Source organism: Coturnix japonica, chromosome 5 (assembly GCF_001577835.2).
Source record: "Coturnix japonica isolate 7356 chromosome 5, Coturnix japonica 2.1, whole genome shotgun sequence".
Lineage (NCBI taxonomy): Eukaryota > Metazoa > Chordata > Aves > Galliformes > Phasianidae > Coturnix > Coturnix japonica.
In genome coordinates this window covers 11,984,278-11,999,671 of record NC_029520.1, presented here as the reverse complement: position 1 = coordinate 11,999,671, position 15,394 = coordinate 11,984,278, and the positions used below count along the sequence as shown (strand labels likewise).

General features: G+C 39.1%; 1 long non-coding RNA gene across 1 annotated transcript in view; it reads right to left on the bottom strand.

Annotated features, from left to right (window-relative positions):
* Positions 1–7,237: 7,237 nt before the first annotated feature.
* The window catches only part of LOC107314577, a 69,469-nt gene continuing 61,312 nt past the window's right edge, over positions 7,238–15,394 (bottom strand). Inside the window, exon 4 of the long non-coding RNA XR_004307492.1 lies at positions 7,238–8,140. This is a non-coding gene — a long non-coding RNA (uncharacterized LOC107314577). The remainder of the gene's footprint in view (positions 8,141–15,394) is intronic.

Here is a 15,394-nt window from a genome sequence, read left to right as displayed (position 1 = left end):
TTGAGTATCATGCCTAAGCTTGGCCCCATTTCTGAAAAAGGATTAGCAAAAGCCGACCTGTCTGGCAGGACTGACAGCCATTGACTTCAAATCAAATCTTCTCCACCCCTGAGTATGCATGCAGAACCTTCCTTTGCAAGATTTGCTTAGGGGAGAGAGGGCGTGGGTAAGGCACCAAAGCTGGCTCTCAGTTTGGGATCCCTAATCTCACTTCCAGAAGAGGTACAGGTTAAAGTATAGGTGGTCTCCAGTGAGGCCTATCTTCCAAAACAGTTGCTGCTTTGGAAAATCACATGCCAAAATGGCCAGTAATGACTTAGACTTTTTGAAAACTGTAGCCCTGCTGTGTAATTCAAATGCTATGCCTTTGATACCTGGAGTTGTATGCCGATGATGAGAGAACTGTATTGTTCTACACTAGGAGAAAATTTTTGCATTGTGAGTTTCTGCAGTTTTATACAACTAACCCTGTCTAGAACTGTCACTGGTGGCTTTCTTACAGTCCTAAAGGATTAGGTACTGTTCTTATTAATGTATGGAGTGAGCACAAACAAATATTCAGAATCTTTCCCAATCCCAGGTTTCCAGCATCATACTCACATATAGCTATAAAGTGAATTGAGACAGCACTGTCCCCCCAAAATGTTATTTTTAATGCACACATTTGTAATGTTGCAGTACTCTACTTGGTGAGCACACAAAGCTCAGTGCCAGATCTGATCAGCCTCACTGAGAAAGAGAATCAAAAATTTGCCGTGAAAGCCTAGGTTTCCACAAATCCAACTACTTGACTTAAACAACGTTCAACTCATGTAAAACTTGCAGGAGGGGAAAATAAAAAACAAACAAACAAAAAAAACCAACCCGGGCTTCTGATCCCTTACTAAGTATTACTTTCACATCCACTTTTCTTTCACAGAAGGAAATCCAAGTCACAAGCTGTCACTATGAGAGGCATGAGCTTAGTTCCATCAGGATGCTGACAATGAGATAAAGGCAGATGGAAGAAACCACTGCATGTGAATGCCCAAACACAAGTTCTGTGCATAAAAGCTCTGAGAACCTATCAATGCCTTTGGTCAGGAAAAAAAGGCAGTGCACTGAGGACTGCAAGAGTTTTGCTCACTGTTAACAGCGTCATGGACTCTTCCAGCACTGGTACCAGAACTGCTGCAGCAACACAAACACATTTGTTCATCTGGAACAGGTGAGACTGCCCATAGACCCCAGGGCTCATACTTTATATGCCAGGTAAGTAAGCGAATAATGATTTACTGAGCCCAGAAAGTGGAACCCAAAACTCCATCAACTTCAAGGGATTTAATATTCATATCTGCAAGAAAAGCCTCAGCCATGTAGTGAGCAAACTTGAACGGTAATCTGACTGTATTACCACATCATGTAGTATGGCCTTCCTTCCTCTATCATCATACTCATTCTGACTTTCTTACACTTCATTTAAGGGAGAAGAGAGAGACACACAAATTCCTAAGTAGCATTACATTGTCAGTTTCACAACGGGCGCAGAGCAAAAGTCACATGAAAACAACTGTTTACATGAAGTCTCAATATTAATTTCAAGTCTGTAAGTAGATAGGAAGGAAATCCATTTACATTTGTGTATAGCAGGACATTGATATAAGCTTTCATTTTTTTCAGTCATTACAGTTGGCTGGACTTCTAGCCTAAGCTGATTGCTATAAACAAAAATCCCTCTTAGTCAAGTCAGTGTTTCAAACAAAAAGAAAAAAAAGCAACCAAAATTTTGCCGGAAAAGTAAAAAAGGCAAGACCATATAGCCTTATATTGCTATATGAAAATCTAGTCAAATTAGTACACACAGAAAATTCATACATCATCATGAACTGCAAGCATTTATAGCCTGAAACCAAGCATTCAGGGACTGTCCAGACTAGCCTTCCTGAACAGCAAACAATTAACTCAAGGCGAAACTGTACTGCAGACGTGCCCAGATCCAGACCGTTTCATACCCTTTGGCTGAGAGGAGAACAAGAGTTTGAGAAGAGAAAAAAACTTTTTTCCTGGGTAGCAAGCAGAAGACCTCTTACTCTGAAGAAAGCAGTGAGGGAAGGAAGAGGTGTGAGTAGCAACAAGATCTGTGGCAAAGCAGAAGTAGCCAGTAGCTGTGGCAACTATTACTCTTCCTATGGAACTGAGAGACTGCAGTCAAGGGAAAGAACATAAAGAAACGCTACAGAACTGGATCTGCAGCAACAGCATATTCTTCAAGATATTCCTTCCTTACAAGGCAACTCATCAGCTAATTGTTCCAGTGCTTGAAAACAGTCCTGGCTTTTCTAACTTTTTTTCTAACATCTGCTGCTAGCCAATACCCAGCACAGCTTGCGCAAGAACTCTGCCTCGTCTCCTTCTAGCACAGAGCAGTTGAATAGGCCAGCCATTTCACCATGAGCATCTTATCATGACAGTTATCCTTTTCCTCATCTTCTTTCAGTACAAAAAACAAAATGAAGCACAGAATAGCCAGACAGACCTGTGTTCTGCTCCTGTATGTGGCTTTATGGCCTTTTGCTCAGCTATGCAGAACGATGCAGCTGAACTGCTTAACCTATTGCTCTGTAAGATGTTCTCACCTCACTAGAACCAACATACATCAAACATTCATATCACATCCATAAAGCATATCTCTTTTAATAAGCTTGCACTACCTAGTCCAGTAAAACTATAAATACTACATGTTGAAGAACAGTTTTCATGACTCTTTCGGCAGAGAAAGCAAGATGATGAGTTGGGTATTACAGCATATTTCTCTAAAATTCATTTCACTTCTCAGTAGAGAGCAAATGTTTCCATTTAATTTCCATCAAATTTCCTGAAGCAGTTTATAATATATTTCACTTTAGAGCAGGTTTGAAATCTGCTGGATTTTAATAGAGTAAGATGGCTCAGTGTAAAATTTCCAGAGAAAGTGTTTTTAAAGGCAGAAATCAAAAATAGCATGTAACAGTCACCCATTAAGGAAAATTAATGTATGAAGACATCTCCTAGGAGAATATTTTCTCTTCAGCTAACATGTTTTTAAGTCATTCCAGGTAATTAAAGCAATACTTATATTTTCCATCAACAGATGGTGTGACTTACAGTTCTAGATATAAGTTTAACACATCATTCTTTTTTTACAAACACAATGTCTTGGCAAGGGCTCTTATTAGGCCAACAAAATCTATATATATCTCTCACTGTATTGCAGGCAGTTTAGTTGTGTTTTAGCAGTCGTGAGAATTACTGTAAGATAGAATCTATTCTTAATAACTCAATCCAATCATCCAGTGCCCATGCCAACAGCGAAAAAATGTCTGCTGCATCTTCTCTACACAACTGCATTCACCTTTGTTCTCAGACTGCACTGATTATATTGTTTTCCTCCTTTCCCCCCTGCCCTTCCAGGTCCTAGGCCCCTTCCATGCACCTCCTACTCAAAGCACAATGGGTTCCAGCAGCCCCGTGGGCCCAGTAGTATGGGGAAGGAGGCCAGTGGGCAGCTCCAGGAATGGGCAGGGATTATGAGGGCTGAGCTCCCTCCAGTGAAACATCAGCAATCTTGTGAAATTCAAGGCTTTTGAATAGCACAGTGCAACACAGCAAGACCCATAAGCAACAAATCGGACGAATATTTGCTCTTCTGAATCGGGACACTCCCTAGAAGATTTCACATTTACGAATGCACGTTAATTATTCATCCTGATGCTTTTCGGTTCCACTCTCTTGCTAATCAACCCAGAACAGAACTGCAGAACTGCAGGATTTACCAGACACTGAACTGATCTAAGTAGTGCTGTCTGCAACTTAGTCTCAATTCAGTTCCTACAAGGGCTAGGAAGAAATCCACAGGAAACCACAAAAAACGATGTATTGAGTCTTGGTGAGCATTTCTCACACATGCTACCTTGAGAAAAATCAAAGCTTAGGAGTCCTTTTGAATCTTCTGATGATTCCAGATGTTCAGATGATGACATTAGCCAAAAGAAGCATTTTTTTCTCTCTTTTTCTTTTTCTAACTCAAATACTGAAAAACCACAATACTTTCTTTCCTATGATAAGCAGTGTTTACCATAATACAGTGGGGGTACTTAACTCAAAGATTCTCCACAAAAAAAAAAAAAGTCTTAAACACTACCCAAAGTCAAGCACCATAATACACAAAACCAGTCTGCACTTCTCACCTAGTTCAGTTTTGGCACAGTGGCTTAAAATCAGACATTCCATTGCATAACTAAAAGTGGCCAGTGGCTGGATATATCCTGGAGGCTGCAGCTGGCTTCCTTGCTTCACCTAACAGCTTGAATTGTTATCTTTGAGGCATAAAATTTCACAACCAATGAAAAGAAGAGTTGGAAAAAAATAGGTGGATATGCAAGCTCATTGTGTGGGTTAGGATCTTTCAGAACATCTTAGCCTTGATGTTATTTAGCAATTCACTAAAAAAACAAACAACAGCAACAAAAAAACCATTTAAATCCCTTTTCCCTACTTGAGAGTATAAAAAAATCTCAGCTTCTGCAGAAAGAGAAGCCTCTCCACTGTTTTCTATAAAAACCACGTGTTGCCTATTGTCTTGTCGACAAATTCCCTGCCAATAAGTAAGGAATTAGTCTTTAACCATTAGCGGAGGTGCATACAACAGTAAACTCGCATAGAAGCTATGTAATTTGCTCTAGACCAGACGCTCTTTGATCTTGCAATCAAAACGCATTTTCATCTTGAACATTTGCATCTATAAGTTCTGGTCATGAATATAGGCTGTGCTCATAGGACTATGCAAAATACCAGTGAGTTTCATACAGTAGTTCTTAAGAGGATGGAGAGAAGTAACTGCTAGAAAAGCTCAATGTCTGACATCTCTTTTTCTTAAGCAACTCATTGTACTACTCTGCATCTCTATAACCCAAGGGAAAAGTCTGGGATACATCTTTAGAGGCCCAGTATTGAATCTGATGCAACTTGTATGAAAAATATATAGCTCTTGAAAATATAAATCAGAATATTCTGTAATTAACTTCTATCTTCTGGTTTTAATTGGATGATAGTGAAGGAAGTCTTCTCCCTAGTTAAACATCTTTTGGATAATTAATTATTTCGATATGAACAAAATAGAATTTAGCTGAGCTATCACTAAGATTAGACGTCCAAACTGCATTTCCTTCTATTCCTTAAAAAGCTGCAATCTGAAATTTGTCAGGACATTGGCAAGTTCAAATAAATCACAGTCTGTGTACATCACATCTTCAGATGAAAAGCTTAACAAATGAATAATATCAGACAGAAAATCTGTATCTACGTATAAATGTAGAGTGAAATGTTACTGCTTCGCAAATTGTATTGGCCTCAATTTTCTTCTGCTGTTCCATCCAAAGTATTATGCATTAAGACATATACTGACTTTATGATCAGAACAACAATGTCCTAGATGTCATTTTTTCCCCATCAAACTGGCATTAATTAGCCCTAGATTGTACAGTTTCACTGGAAAAACGAGGAGCACAGATTAATCAAAGCCACATCCACATATGCATAAATATGGCAAGAGTCAAAAGGCTTTGTATGGATGATTCCCAAAAAATGTTTATTAATTAGAGACCTCAAAAGTTCCATTTGGTTCTAGAAAAGCCCCTCCAATATTATGCTGCTAATAAGCAGTATTTTTTCCTAAAATCCATGTACATTCTGGGATGCTGTACCCTTAGCCACAAGTTGGTAACTCAACCATCCTTGCTCAGGATAGCTTGAGTCAATACCCCCTTTACATATCCTCAGCCTACAACAAGAAATGGGTTCACAAGACTGCTTTTGGTGTTTACTGAAGATACAGAAGAAAGGGAAAGGTCAGGATGCTTTTGTGAGGACCTTGTGTGGGCACAGCTTCAGCAGGAAGGGTGGGAAGGGAGGAGATCACTGCCACCCAAGAGTAGCCCCATAGCACAGAGATTAAGAAGCACCAGAAGGAGGTGGTAGAAGTGGGTTTGGATCCCCGTAGGCAAAGGAGGATCCTAAACCTGGGTAACCTGCTTTCTGGATGAGACTTCAAAGCTGGGACTGCTCCTCCCCTCCCACTCACACACCCTGAGGTGTGGTTTTACACACACCCTGTACAGTACTTCCTAATGGCTTCTGGAGGGCTATGCACCCTGGCTAATCAGCAAGCTGCCTTCTTACACTGTGCTGCACACACTACACAGGGACCTGCCTTCAGGGTTCTGCAGCTCCCTTCTCACCCTCATGGGCTCCCTCTTCGTGCTTCCATTCCCTACCGCTAAGAAGAAGTAACACACTAACTCGTAGAGGTGTTGTGAAGCTAAAATACATTAAAAACTAAGCTGACCAAGCAAGAAAACAGATAATGTTTGTGAGATTAACAGGATAAAGATGCACGGGAGCATCAAGTGCCTCCTGTGCCCTGGAATCCCGTTCTGGCTCTGAGCAGCGGGACAGGTATGCCCACACATTACAGAATTCTTGCAGATCCCCAGAGGGCTCCAAGCCTATAGTTATCTGCATTAAGTGATATATAGCTCCTTTAGGGGGAAAAAAGAAAAGCATCTCTCGGGTTACTCTGAGGTTGCTGGGAGCATCTCCAAGGGCACTGAATTGCACACACTGATTATTCTCTCTGTCAATAAGGTTTGCAAAATGCAAGATTAAGACATAGTAAAGTTCAGTGTTACATTAGACAACCTATTTAGGCAATGAGGAAGCCCACAAACTGCTCAGAGAAAGAAAGGGTTTCTTTTCTCCAACTAGATTCATTCTGAAAATGTTCCAAATTGCTACTGGTGGATCCATTGCCTATGCTTTAGCTCAGCAGAACAGTCATAAAAAGATATTGAGACACTAAAAAAAAATCAATCATTTTAAAGCAATTCAAAACTTTACAAATAAAATTCCTTCAATGAGCTTATTTTCAGGTCCTAACATCATTAAATCTGCATAACAGTTCTAATATTTACTATAACTCATGTTTCCACTTAAGCCAATGGCAAAAAAGATAAGAATATACAAAGATTCTGAAAAGAAAGTTTCAAATAAAACAAGGTAAACCCCATTCACAGTTTAACTTAATTTCTTACAAATCCTTCAAAGAAAATGTACTAAAGCTATTATCAGGGTTAGAAAGGACTTCCAAATGATTTTTTTTTTTTAATTTTAATTTTTATTTTTTTTTTCAAATCCATAACTAAATACATTAAGCTCAAAAGATTTGTTTGTCACTCTTAGGATGATGGGGTCAGTCAATGAACTCTCTAGAAAGCTTTATTCTTGCTATACTTAAAAGATTAGTGACAAAGGTGAAAAGAAAAATTGAATTGCAAAAGCTTAGTGTCTTCTACAGTCTGACAAAAGAAAGAGGATGAATCTCTTCGCTCCCACCCCAGGAACAGATATTTCATTGTTCCCCTGTTTGGCGATTGTCTGAAGCTTGTCTGAATACCTTTCATTCAGTTAATGGCCGAGTACTGTAATCTTACCATCTGACATGGCAGGAGGACAAGATGATTCTGAATAGAGGAGCAGTGGAAAGTATTTACAACAGCCAGCCAGCCTTTCAGTTACCACAATAAAACAGGTACAGAGACAGAAATATCTTGCACAGGACGCTAAGTCAACATTCAGTTCCTAGAACAATTATATACTAAAGCAGCAGTATAATCAAGATCAACTTCCTGTATGCAGAACTGAAAAACAGAGCAGCACAGGGATGTTTGAAAACCTTAATTCTGAAAGTGACCCCCCAGCTCCATTTTAAAAGTTGATGAAACTTGGAGCATGCATTAACTCACCTAGAAACACTGTTTTGTCATAGCGTTTTTGGTTTTATCTTGTTTTCAAACTGTTATGATTAATTATATCATTGAGCATTAATTACAAAGCCTTTTAAATATTACAAATCCAGATTTAACATCCTTGCTATTCCAAAACATAGCAAATTGTATGCACAGACTTCAAAATAAAAAGCAAATGCTTCACAACTCCCCTAAGCACTCAGCTCCTTAATAGAGACAGAAATTCATATCTGTGCTGCGTGCACCTCCTTGTCTTCGCAAGACTAGCAATATGCGAGTCTGCAACCAAAATGTCAGTGAAGAAAAAGGTGCAGAATATCCTGAAGGGACAAGACCAGAACATTGTGTATGTAAGCTCTCCTCTGAACCAGAAAGATGTATTTCTTTATGTTTACATCACTACCACAGAGATGCTGATATATAATGCCTCAGAAAATCATGCAACCTGCAACACAGCAAAGTGCAGTATTTTAAGTCAGCTCACTTTCCAAAAATCTCTTATAATTCCCCACCCATTTAAGATCTCTGCATGGAAAAGACAAACCCTGTAAAAAGTGGAAGACATCAGAACTTAATGGGGCTCCTCACAGGTCATCAGTCAACTTGAATCAGAGGTTTTTCTCCCAGCTCCCTGTGCTTTCTATGGTTGTGGAAAAATGTCAATAAAATGTATCCTCTGTCCCCTCTCATTCACTCAGTAACTGGATGTATTTCCAAAAAAAATCTTTCCAGCATCCTGCCAAGTTCTTTTTGTATTTAAACTAAGAAAAGTGCATATATAAGAACATACTTGTATGATACACAGACACCAGAACACATGATAGGTAACATTTTGGCTTTGAATTCCTGAAGATTCTGGAAATAAATAGAAGGCAAATGGCTGTAACTGTAGTGAAAAAGATTGAGGAAGAAAACAGAAGGAATGAATGAGAGGAGGTAACCTAAATAAACAAAATCCTGTTATGAGCAAAATGCAAATGCTCATTCTAAAGCATCAGTCCTCTAACTTTGCCAAGTCTGCTAAGATTACTGAATTTGAAAAAGTAAACAAGAAATTACTTCTTGTTTGTTTTGGAAATTTTTTTTACACTTAAAGATCAATAACAAATTTCTCATTAAGAAATTTAGTTTTCTGGAAGAAGCCAGCTACTTTTAACCCTTTGGGCACAGTGAAGCATACAACAACTGTCCAGTGAAAGAGGCCACAGTAGACATATGATTCTACTGCTGCCCTACTTATTGTAAAACATCCACTTTATGTTGAATGCCTCTAGCCATACCAGGAGCATGACACTAATGGATCTGATGGTGGTAAGAATCACACAGACAGCATCTGCATTAGCTATTACATTATGAAAAATATCCCAAATTCTCGGTTGGTTTTAAATAGAAATAGTGTTGGAGATGTCATAAAGGTTGTGACTATGTGAAATGGAATAGAAAATCATTTAATTAGGTCAAGAGTCATTTTAATTGCTGTATCTTCCTAGATTGTTTCCAAACATTTTACTTGAATAATCAAAGAGCAAATATTACCCCAATAAATTAATATCCTTAGCATGTAAAGAAGATTAATAAAGCCTTCATCTGTCTAGTGATCCATTACCAAAAGTAGTGACTGATTTTGTTATTTTAACCTTAACATTTCCTGCATGAAATAAACCTTACAAATCCAAAGGAACACAGAAACAGACAATAAGCCAGAACAAAGGGAAGCACACAGCCAGCTTCATAATGAAAACTGAGATACAGATTTTCATTACTCCTTTACGGAACTTCCAGTTTTGCAAATATGTTGTTTTAAGTGCATCCAAATGACAACAGATGTAATCTAGCAGCCGAAGACTTCATATACAGCTAATAAAAATAAGCCTGAAAATGCACAATTTCAGTGAACTATAAGACTCCATGCTACTGCTGAATTATTTGCACTATTGAATGATTCCGATAATTCAATATTGACCAACAGAGCATTAAATGACACAAATATAGAAATTCATCAAAGGATCACTGGGAAACAGTGCATTAGCTAAAATGTTAACATTTTAAGCATCCTCAGTAACAGCTACACTTATTTTTACACATTAAAGGATCTCCTTCAGAGTAAGTAAGAGAAGCAGAGCTTAGTTCTCGTCTGCAATATAACTTCCCTTAATGATCAAAATTCATCAGCATAATGCATAGCATTTAAAACTTAGTGTTTGCAAAAAATTATATATTCACTGGTGGCTACAAGTTTAACAGCCTGTTTACTGCAGTTGGTTCACCATTGTTTCGACATCATATAAATAGACATAAAAACACGAGTGAAAGCCTGCTACTGTCAGTAGAGGCTATGACTAACAGAAGGGTGTGAATGGCACATTTGTTGCAGACCAATGAGTATTTAATAAACAGTAGTATGAAGTACTTGTTGATTCTACATAAGGAAGGTCACAATGTGTCACAATTGATCATCCACAAGAAAACATTGTTTCAAAAAACAAACAAAAAGTACCCTACAATGGCCACTGCAGTTGGACTCTAATCAGAGTCTCTGTAGCAGAAAAGTTTTTATCACTGCAGCTAACTAGGGTATTTGTTTCACGCTGTATAATTTTAGGAATAAAAAAGTTAGCCCAGATATTCTTTCAATTATTACAATTACCAGCAACATCCTGCACAACTTGTCAGTAGGGACTGGAAAAGATGGGGAGAAAAAAAGCCAACAAACACTCTACCCGCTCTGACACAAATACTTCAAGCCCAATACAAGTAAAAATGTGCAATGATAGAAAGATAAAATCAGTCCATGCTAGTGTGTGCATCTTCTACCTATAAACTTCGTGGCAGAAAAGGTTTAAAGCTCAATGTATGATAAAACCAGTCATTTCGACCAACACATCTGAATGAAAATTAACTGTTCTTAGTCTTTCATATTTTCAAGTGTTTTCTTGGAAACACTACAGAGAGCACCTGTGCAAGTATGTGTGTTCCATTTACAGCACCAGGGAGAAAAGGCTTAGAACCTTACCACTGAGGGAATATCTATGGAGATGAGCTAAGTTTCAGAAGAGCAGAACCCCCCAGTGACAAACTCTATGCTCCCTCTGCATCTGACTCATGCTAAACTATAAAGACAGCCCCCCCACAGTGCTTGCTTGTGGAGGAACGGCCACAAACACGGCATCATCTGCTCCACTGCTTCATGGAGGAGAAAGATGACCTCAAACACACGGTCAGCTGAAAGACAGAGGATTCGCTTCAAATTTATTCATCTGTGCTATGTAGCTCAAGGATAATAGTTACCTTATAACACTAACATTCACATTTCAGAATATGTTATGGTATGTTAGTATTCATAATGTCACATGGATATACTAATTCAAGATGCTCCTCAGTATCTTGGGTGCTGCTCACAGAGTAGCATGTAATTTATTCCTTCTCAAAGATGATTAGGAGAGTGCTTTACTGAACACTGCTGAGGCAACACCTATAGTGTTGGGCCAGCTCCAGAACCAGAAGCCACCTGCACATGGTCTTGAGTACTCTGCTCCAGGTACCTGTCTGTGCTTGAGCAGATGATCTCCAGAGGCCACTTCCTACTTTAATGATCCCACGAGCCACATTTCTTCCCTGTTCCTCCAAGCACAAAACCCCAGTAGAGTCTCTACCAGTGTCAGATACTTTCTCCTACCTTAGTACTGGAAGCACCATGACAGGAAAGCACCTGACATTATTCTTGGGAGTCCTTTACCCAGCACCTGAGGCTGCACTAACTACAGATGCTCCCAAAGGTGCAGATTCTATTTACCACTTCAGGTGACGGTGACTACCTGAAACCTAGCTGAAGACCTACTGGAGACCAAAAAGGGGCTTCCTTTACTGAGTGTCCCCCTTGAAGGGGCATAATTATCATAACTTTAAGAAGCTGCAAGACAAAACACTCTGGAGGGAGAACGTAGGAATAAGGATAGGTTAGTTTTTAATCAGTTTAACAGTACCTGAATACCACAGTACTGACGAACAAACAACCAACTTGGAGAGATTGCTTTCAAGATATACACAGTCTCTGACACTCCTAGAACAACGAACACCACCCAGGTAACTAACACTGCACCTCTCTATGAAGGACAAACAAGAAATGCAGGCATGTGTGATAGCTAGGGCCCGCCACACTTGCCATGACTATGCCAGTTTCTGCTGAAAACAAAGATGCTTTGATGCTACGTCATTGTCAGGCATAAACAACAATCCCAAGCTGAGTTTTACAATGGGATACTGAGTCTAGTTTTAGATTATTAAAACTGGGAAATACTTAAACACTCCTCACTGTCTTCCATCCTCTCGCCTGCTTCATTCAGTTAAGACAATGAGACACACGTTTTTATTTTCCTGCTCCCATCTTGACAAAAGCTCCAAAGTGCTTAAATTTATGAGATGCTGTACATACATACCAGAACATTTATGGCTTCATTAAAAGCTTATGGAAAAACTATCAGTACTAAGGTTAGGGGGAAAAAAAATAGGAAAGAAAATGCAAAATACCTTAAATATTAAATCCTAGAAATACAGATTGAAAAAACATAGATAATAGTTTTGGTAAGTGGGTTTCATTGTTATATTTTTTTGTGTTCTTTAGCTGACTTGAGCAAAACAGATGCCAAAATCAAGTTTGCACCAGGTAATGTCCAGTGTACTCACAGGTGCATGTGCATGCACAGCCCTTGATACAAAGCTAGCCATCATTTTCTCAAGCCTGCCTTTGGAGGTGTGTTGCCTCTCCACTTTTGGCCTCCTCAGACCTCCAGGTCTCTCCCCCAGGGGTGTTCACTGGCCTGACAGCATTTCTTAACAGTGCAGGCACAGCTAGAAGCGGATGCCTTTGTGTGCCTGTCCTCCAAGAGATGTGAAGCTACAAAAAAGAATCATTAGAGATGCTCCAAGGAGGATTTCATGCATTCTTTTGCCTACTGTTTCCTTAAAAAACATGCAATAAGATAACAAAGCCTGTGCACTCACAGGAGCATAAGCCTATTGACATTACTTTGTAAGTGAGTAGCTAATGCTTAAACAGAGGGCACAGGGCAGCATCCCACTGTGTAACCAGCTAGAAAGCCTTCGTTTACTTCTGAGTCAGGGATTTCAAATGTCACATGTTTCTGTCTCTGACTCATCTTAAGACCAAAGCAGTCAGCTCTTGGTAATTCCTCTTCAGTTTACTTCCCTCAATACATATGCAAAGAGCAAAGTTTGAACTGTCATCATTTATTATCCCGTCTTTACTGCTTGCAGCAGTAGGACCTCAGACACTGAAGGAATTCCTACCCATAAAACCTGTGCTGGTGACTCAGTTATTTACAGCAACCTCCAGCCTCTCTCACATTATTAGGAAATACAGCTCAGCTGTAATACATGACCCATGAAAGCTCATCCCTAGACATTCAGAAGAAAAACACAGGCTTTGCAGTTAATCACCAACCGCCCAGAAAGAAACCTCAAAAGTAATGAAAGGAAGAAGGAGCCTGCATCTGTCACCAGGTCTGCTGAAGCCACTTACGCTTTGAATTCAAAGAATGATTTTCTGTCTTATTTCTATTTTAAGGAAGATCTTTAGAGCCTTCACAGTCAATCCAGCCAGATTTAACCAAGTGACAGCTCCTTCTATAGAAGAAACTCAACCAGTCAGACTTGAGGACACCTGAATCAACTCTTGCAGAATTTCCAATTATTTCTGGGATGCTTGACATACAATACCATATTCGATCAAATGATGAATCTCAACAATCTCATCTTTCAAGCAGCTACTTAAAATTAAGATTCATTCTGTTTGGTCCTGAAAGCCTGGCTCTAACAGAAGCAGAATCATGCAAACAATAATTTATTCCCTATTCATAAAAGACAAATACACACTGTAAATTGCATGAGCCTCCTTCCAGTCAAAAAGAAAACACCATCCACATAACTCAATCTAAAATCAAAAAACTTAAAATCTAGGGCCTCTGCCAAGCTTCCTCCATGGTCCTCTAGCAGCTTACTTGTTCAGTCATATAGCTCACATATGACATCACTCACTTCAGGAAAGAATGTTGGAGAAAAAGATAATAAAATGCATTTCAACTTAATTCTAACATTCAACTGTCCAGTTTTTGATAAGACAAGAAATCTGAGTCTTGGAGGCAAAGCATCACCTCCATGAAGTATATGGAGTATCTTCCACGGCTTCTAGTCGAAGCATACCCAAGTCATCTAGTAATCAAGTCATTGACACTATGCAGTCTTGATACCTATGCCCGGTGTAAACAGAAAAAAAGAAGGTGGTATGATTTCAGCTAACATCAGTGCTTGACCTCACACACAGCCTTTGTTGTGGAAGCACAACAAAGCAATAAAGACAATTTATAATCTGCAGTTCACTAGGTAACTTTGTGTTTTAGACAACTAAAGAAGCATTGTGGCTGGATAAATGCTGCTTTAAAATTTCTTCAGCACTTGGACACTCCTTATAGATTTCATTATTCCTGGCTTGGCTCCGATTGCACTGTTGCCAAAGTTTACATTACTCTTCTAAGAGTACATTATGCTTCCTAGAGCATAGAGCATTATTCTGCAATCCTTAAAGAAGTATTAAACCTCGCCAGCTGTATCTGGAAATATTTTGCTCCTTTCAAATAGGAAGGTTGCATGCATCTCGGCTTTCACTTGCTGCAAGAATTACCCAAACCTCTTATCAGAATACACATAGAAGACATCATTTCTATAAAAATCCCATCCTTCAAGTATGGGGCGCACTTTCCAGGAATCCAGACTTCCCACTAATCCAGAGATCTGCCTGAAAATGTTTCATTTTTCATTTTTGAACAAGACACCCTAAGGCTCCAAGAAAATTACAGTTCCTTCCCACTTAGAAGAAAACAACAGTTGAGCTTTTTTGCCCTTTTACCAACTCCATTAATTAACTAAGTATATATATTATTTGCATGCAAGCAAAGGGTGCAAGAACAAACTTGGCCTCAGGCAACGGGAAGATTCAAGTGGTTGTGAGGAAAAAAAGAAGAGGAAGCACCACTGCCCCTCTACACAGAGACAGGAGGCCACAGGTGCTGCCCTACCAGGGCTGCTCCAGAAGTCACCAGCTCAGAGGTATCTAGCAACATGCATCATGACAGCAAACAATGGAACATGCATGTGGCAAGAAGATTTGGAGATGGACACTTTGCACCACAGAAAACTGCCAGATATGCTAGAAAGGAAGCCATTACTTGTGCTCTTTCTTGATGATCTCAGGAAAGAAAGGATACAGTATCTATCTATCTGTGTCACACAAGAGCAGAACTAGTACTGTGCATTACCAGATACACAGTAAATTAACAGTTTAAGAAAGTTTCTTTTACGTACTCAATTACTGTAATTTTCAACTTCACTGAAAAGTCATAGTACATAACCACCTGAACAGAAGGAACACTTAGCCAAGTCAAAAAGTAGAAGTAAGCTCCACTCCTCATATTTGTCCATGATAATACTTCAGTTTATTCCATAAACATTATTAAGCATCTGATATACGTGAAATATTTGTGTGCATAATGATTTGTTAC